The sequence below is a fragment of the Benincasa hispida genome, chromosome 3 (genome assembly GCF_009727055.1).
Source record: "Benincasa hispida cultivar B227 chromosome 3, ASM972705v1, whole genome shotgun sequence".
NCBI lineage: Eukaryota > Viridiplantae > Streptophyta > Magnoliopsida > Cucurbitales > Cucurbitaceae > Benincasa > Benincasa hispida.
Window position 1 is genome coordinate 13,649,762 of NC_052351.1, and position 5,627 is coordinate 13,655,388.

General features: G+C 35.2%; 1 long non-coding RNA gene across 1 annotated transcript; it reads right to left on the bottom strand.

The window, feature by feature from the left end:
* Positions 1-282: 282 nt before the first annotated feature.
* LOC120074724 lies at positions 283-1,672 on the bottom strand. The gene is made up of 3 exons (XR_005481049.1): positions 1,342-1,672; positions 1,174-1,227; positions 283-538 (listed from the first exon to the last, which is right to left on the bottom strand). It is a non-coding gene; the product is annotated as an uncharacterized LOC120074724 (long non-coding RNA).
* Positions 1,673-5,627: the final 3,955 nt, after the last annotated feature.

Sequence of the window (5,627 nt, forward strand, 5' to 3'; positions counted from 1 at the left end):
TTCTTACCCTCAAGTCTTTATTTATGCTTACTTTGGTATTTAAGGTTAACAACTTTTATTTAACTAATTTACAATAATTATGATGTGAATATTTTTAATTGATTTTAATAGTGATTAAAAATCAGTAAAAACTAATTTAATTCTTTTAAATTAATTAATGAACATTGACATCAAGTCTAACGACCCGACTTTTCTAACATTTACTAATAAGATGTTACTACATACATGCATGGACCTCAGATAAAAATTGTTTAACTCTTTACACAAATAAAAATAAAACGATCTCATATGTCAAATAAAATTGATAAAATTTCACTAAAACAAGTTAAAACATTTGTTTGAGGTCACCCTAAAAAAATAAAAGATAAAATCATAAGAATTTAAAAGTTTAACATACAAAAGCTAAATTTCAAATTCTAAGACTCGTTTCAAGCATGAAAATATGAAAATATGAAAATATTAGCGAAAGCATCTGTCTGGTCCCAATAGCACGATTACAGATTCTTTTTGTCATTTATCGGTTTGTCCTTGTCCTTGCCTGAAAAATATAACATAGTAAAGGGTAAATATAAAAATACTCAATCAGTAACCCCCATTATTAGATTCGGGCTATTCATTTATGTCTATTAAATGAAACATACTAACGGGACATGCAAACATCAACTAATCGTGGATGGTCATCTAGTGAATAATTAAATCTATCCTACTATAGATGAGATATACCCACAAACCTCTAGTGAATCTCAAAGTAAACACAAATCTTTGGGAATCTCGAAAGAAACACAAATTTCTAGTGAATCCCAAAAGAAACACCAACCTTTATGAATTCTGAAGGGTCCCGCACATACACATAATAGTCTCATAAACATAAGTCATAAATACATATCAGTCATATGTCCATATCATGCTCATAAACCTCTTTATTTCTATAATATTTCATGCTTTTCAATATGACAAGTCATTCATAAGCATACTTACTAAATTACTTGACACTTAAGACGATTTTAGTAGTAAGATTAGTTACCAAATATAATATCCAATCACAACACTCACTCATTGGCCTGGAAGAAATCTTTTAAGTCAAAACCCTAAATTATAATGCAATTTAATTAATGCAACCTTCAGAACCTTAATCCAAAACTTAACCTCGATTGAAAGACTACAAACACTTACCTAAATATGCAGTTTGCTTCAACTCCCCTATGAAACGTCAATCACAAATCCACTCTACACATAACCATGATAAAGGGTTTCAAACCCAAATCCACAATCAACAGCACAAGTATTCATACCAAACCAAATGTGTATTCACAAATTAGCAAGAACTAAAAAGAAATTCACCAAGAATTCGCCCAAACGCCCACATTTCTTGTTGGACACTAACTTGAAATACCCGCAATCTTCAACCCGGCGAAACCTTCGGTGAGCCCACTGGATGGCACCGGCGCGACCTGCACACCAATGACTCCACCGGTAGCGACGGAAAGGTTGAATCGGCGAACAGCGACGTTCCACTTACAGCTGGGCCCGCGAATGAACGACAAAATGCGTCTCCCGGCGAGATTCGAGGTTGGCAACAGTGGACGGTGGTCTGGGCGAAATGACGACGTCACTGGCTGGAGTTCGCGTGAGAAGAAGAAAACGCAAGGATATCTGGCAGCACAAGGAAGAAGAAGAAGAAGAAGAAAAAAAAAAAAAAAAAAAAAAAGAATTCCTTTTTTCCACTCGTACGCTTACCTAAAGGGTTTCAAACAAATATATATATATATATATTTCCTCTCTTTTTAACTCTGTAGATCAAGATTTAATTCCTTCCAAAATTCCAAATCCCCAAATTATCTTAATCCACTTTTCCTTATGTTAAATTCAAATTTCTCAATCTTTTCAGATGTCACTTAATGAGAAATTTTAGACCAATGTTTCCACGTCATTTTTGAAATACAAATAATCAAATTTGGGATCAATTAAAAGTTGACATATGTCCTAAATTAAAATTGAAGACATAAATCAACTAATTCTGATAATGTCATATGTTTTTATTGAGAAAATTTAGAATCTTGTTGCTCTAAGCTTACTATGATTATGTAATTTGGTGCAAACTTAAGCTCAATGGTCCATACACTAAACTAATCATGCACTAATGTATGCAAGTGTGCGCTCCTATCGCAAGTTTTCTTGTGACTAACCAAGTATATCAAAGTCACAAGTTTCTTGGAATGATCCAAGGTCAAACACAGGGAATTTATAACTGAAAGATTTGCAGAGTAATATGTTCTGCGACAAAAACTGAAATGTACAGTGGAAGGAAACATACGATAAAACTACATTATGACTAAAAATATACATTAAAAAAATTAAGAGCAAATAGAAACTAGATCTGAGAATGCAGCGATAACCAGTAGTTGTTGACGTGCGTGAAAATGAATGGAGAAAGGCAGGGTTTTGAGGGAAGCCAATACCAAATCCCTAAGTTGTCATCAAGAGTAATCTAGAATCGCATCATCCGTTCATCGCACATCTCTTAGTAGCCAGCTACATTTGTCATATCTTTATGACGCATGAATGATTTTGCATTAATCATAAGGTTATTTCTATCTCTACAAATACTTCTTACTTTGCTTAATAAGTTCCACTACTACTTACCCTCTCGGGTAGTTGGCTATGGCTACTTGACTCAATGAGTGATCATATGCATGCATTTACATATCCTCACACTAAGCAAACAGGATTAACTCTTTAAACTCTAAACTTAGCTCATGATATCGAGCTTCCCCTTTACCCCGAAAAGAATTAGTTACACATGGCAATAAAGGAGAAGATGGTAAAAAGAGAGAAGACAATTGATGTAGTCATGATGCATAGGTATATATATATATATATAAAGATAGAAATGTCGATTGCAATTATTTTAGTTCGAAAAGTAATATAACTGATAAAGATGAGAAAAGATATGAAGGAAAAGTTGTTTTTCAGCAATCTCTTGCTTCAAATTGGTGATTGTCAAGGCTACTGGTGGTTGATGGCAGAATGGAGTGGAGAAGGTATTGGATTTTATATCCTAAAACTCGTGGTTTGTAAACATTAGAACTTATTCTGAGAATTCAATAAAGTTGTTGAATATATTATTTTTTAGAAATCCAATAAACCTAAGTCCCTTAACTTATTATATGTATACTTGAACTTTATGTGGAGACATACAAGTGGATCAGGCTCAAGTAAATAGTCAAAATGATCTATAGTATATGAATAAGGTTGGGTACCTTATTATGGTAATACTATTGGATGCGGCCTACTCTATAGTTGTAACAAAGAGTTGTAAAGTGTTACAAACAAAGTGATCCTAATTCGTTCATGTTGAGACATGAGGAGTAGGGGTATCTTGTGCAAATAAGTTTTGTGCAAGATTGGACCACGAAACCAGTCACTCTTATTTTATAATGTTGTGCATTGGTACCTTCCAACAACTGGTATTAGAGCATCAGTAAGCATTCAATTTGGTTTAATTTTGGTTTGGTGGGTGTTTTATATGAGAATTATGAAATTGTTGTACTGATATGGTTCTTTCAGTTTTAGCTTTTAATTTCTCTTTAATTTTCCATTTAAATTTGTAATTGGCTCTTGTTTGATGAGCTTTAATGTGTTCCCAAGAGTCTGTAATTTATTTGGAGTTCTTAGAGTTGAAATTAAGTTGTAAATCCAAGATACAAGCGAAAAGGTCGAGTTGCAGTTTCCAGAAAATCAGCCTTTGTTCTTATCTTCATCAAGCTTCAATAGCTAAACGATTGTTTAGCTTCATACGTTAGATGATGTAAAGAAAGGCTAAGCGATCGTGTAGCTTTGGGCATTGATCGTTGAGGTATTGTGTGCTAGACGATCGTGTACCTGCTGGAGCTAAGTGATGTGTTGGATTGCTATACGATGGCACTACACGATCGTGTAGCTTCAGGTGGGAGCTAAGCGATACGATGAAGAGCTATACGATAGCCCTGAGCGATCGCTTACCACGATCGTTTACCTTTGATCAGGAGCTAAACGATGCGTTGAGTTTCTAAGTGATAGCACTACGCGATCGTTTACCTCTATGCGGCGACTAAACGATGCGTTGAGTTGCTAAGCGATAGCACTACGCGATCGCTTACCTATGTGCGATAGTTGGGCGATGCGTTGAATGCTATACGATGGCATTAAGCAATCGTTTACCTTTTGCGTGTGCTAAACGATCGGCTTCATGCGTTAGACGATGGAGCTAAGCGATCGTGTAGTTAATTGTCTGTGCTAAACGATGAAGTTGGGCGATAGTGTTAGACACTAAGCGATCGTGTAGCTTCCTTTGGCACTAGACGACGACACTATGCGATAGAAGGAAAATACTACACGATCGTGTAGCTTTGTTAAACGATCAAGAAAATACTAAACGATCAGGAAAAATGCAAGACGATGGTCGTCATTGCTAAACGATGAGACTTAGCGAGAAGTTGAGCAAGAGCAAGAGAAGTCGGTTCGACCGGTTCTCTTGAGCTCCGGTCCGGTTCAGCTTTGAATGGTTCTTGGCTAGTCCGGTTCAGACTTGGCTGGTCTAATTCAGATGGTTCGAGTCTGGTTCAAGCTACTTGAGTTCGTTTTGGAGCAGTTCGAGTGGTCCGGGAGCGGGTCAAAAGTTGTTTTGTAATAATTAGGTTTTGTTTGCTTGTTTTTGCCAAAACTAAAGCCATATCAGTTAGTGTTTAATTATTTATGCATGTGATGTATGTTATAATTAAATAAATCTTGTATGTGCATACAGTATGCCATGTAGATTTAAAATCCCACCATAGGAAGCATGTTACATGCATTAAAAGTATGTTATAAAATGTTATAATATATACTATGCATATTAGGGTTTCTTTTATTTAATATAATAGTTATATTAGATATTGAATGCCTTTGTTGTTTGTCATGGATGTTTAGCATATCTAAAATTTTGTAAGCTGTTATAAAATTGGGTTAGACGTTTAAAATCCATAACAAAGAACAGTTGCATACTTACTTAGGTTAACCACTTATTTTAATAGTTAAAATAGGTCGTTAAACTTGTAAAAATAGGGTTACAAACTCAACCGGTAGATAATCCTGTCAAAGACTAAAGGTATTTAAGTTGATAGTCTATGGAACACCTCCTACCTAGGGATTATAGCCGAAAAATTGAGTGTTGGTAACCGATTTTATGAGCATTTGTGAGCGGTGTGAGGTAATAAAAACGGTTTATCACCTAGACATCGTAGGTTTAAAATCCATTTATAAGTGTTATAATTGGATAAACCACCTAGACTTAGGGTTGTTTTTATTAGCCGAAAAGAACCTAAGTATAAATATACCCAAACATTTAAGAACACTTCAGTGGGAGAATAAAAGTTATTAGTTCTCACGTCCTCAAGAGTTCACACTATGAGATCCATGCTCAGCTTCTTGTCGATTTTACCTCGACTGCTCCATACGGAAAGTGTTTGCATGGGTCAATAACAAGGTGAATGCGGGAAGTCATTCATAGTAAGTAGGTGAAGGAAATGTGTCAACATTATCCTATGGTCTTCTCCATTAGTTTGAACCGTGAGATTCTTATGTTGCGCCTGCTATTGTTTTTATGCGGT